Source organism: Penaeus monodon, chromosome 34 (assembly GCF_015228065.2).
Source record: "Penaeus monodon isolate SGIC_2016 chromosome 34, NSTDA_Pmon_1, whole genome shotgun sequence".
Lineage (NCBI taxonomy): Eukaryota > Metazoa > Arthropoda > Malacostraca > Decapoda > Penaeidae > Penaeus > Penaeus monodon.
In genome coordinates this window covers 8,707,888-8,709,101 of record NC_051419.1, presented here as the reverse complement: position 1 = coordinate 8,709,101, position 1,214 = coordinate 8,707,888, and the positions used below count along the sequence as shown (strand labels likewise).

At 32.0% G+C, this 1,214-nt stretch overlaps 1 long non-coding RNA gene across 1 annotated transcript in view; it reads left to right on the top strand.

The window, feature by feature from the left end:
* Positions 1 to 648: 648 nt before the first annotated feature.
* Positions 649 to 1,214, top strand: part of LOC119594911 — a 5,215-nt gene continuing 4,649 nt past the window's right edge. Inside the window, exon 1 of the long non-coding RNA XR_005230658.1 lies at positions 649 to 669. This is a non-coding gene — a long non-coding RNA (uncharacterized LOC119594911). The remainder of the gene's footprint in view (positions 670 to 1,214) is intronic.

The following is a 1,214-nucleotide window of genomic DNA, read 5'->3' as shown; positions in this document are numbered from 1 at the left end:
TATCAGTGATCTTACGTAATTCAGTAAAATACACCTTACAGATATAAAATTGGTGAATTTTGCCACCCTCATCAGCTATAAACAACTTTAGATATAAACAACATTGATAGAATGAAATGTTACTCCTATGACTGTATGTAGAGATGATAATACTTGAGTAATCTCGGTGAAATGCATTTGCAGACAACAGAAAAATAAAGTTTAAGAATACTGATTCCCACAGAATTATCTAGACACTCCTCGCAAAACTAAAAGGGATACATTTTTAAAACACGAATTACTAATGACTCCATAAAGGTAATCAGGTATATGTATAAAAAATATAGTAAAAAATTTTCTACCACCAAAAATAAATTGGAAAATCATAGTATTTGTTTTTACACTAATGCGCAACGGAGAAAAAATAATGATGCATTCAAAACAAAACAAAAAAGCGTATCTAATTAGAAAAAAAATCCCTAAAAATACTATATCATTCCCGACCTAAAAAACAAAAAAATCGAACCACATCTGAATATTTTTACCCAATCGGAAATGTAAATCTTTGGGGGGAAAAAATGTATAAATAAAATTTTTCCCCACACTCCCCGGAAAATATACCCAAAAAAATATTATTATTTCCGTGTCCCTTTCCCCCTCACTGCCAGGGGGTTGTTGTTGTGGCTGCGAGTAGGAAATCGGTCCTTTTTTTCTTTTTTCCCTTTTTGGGGGATATTTCCACCGCTTTCCCCTGGGTTTACGAGATGAGACGCTCGATAGAACGGGGTTTTAAAAATTCTAAAATAAAGATTTGTCTAAGGAGCGTCCTGTCATTAGTGAATTTGTCCAATGTTTTTAATTGAATATTTTACTGTTTGGTTCAATTGGGGTTTTCAAGTGTTTCAGTGTCACTGGGGTAATGTTCTTTGATCCTGTTTGCTAAAATGAAACCATCATTTGTTCGCAAATTTCTGTCCTTTCCAAAAAAAGATTTTTTCCCCCCATAATTCCAAACAAAAAGCTTATTCATTTCTTAATAAATCTTAGCAATTTTTAGCATCAATTACAAATCTATTAAGTTGGAACTTCAGATTTTAAAAAGCTTGTCAAAAATTAAATTAACTGCTACTTTTAAGCATTTTTGTTTAATTCCCCTTTATTAATGTAAGTAGCACTTGGGTTCAAAGGGTTTGCAAGGTGATTTTATATAAAGTATATTCTGGAGTCACCAGAAA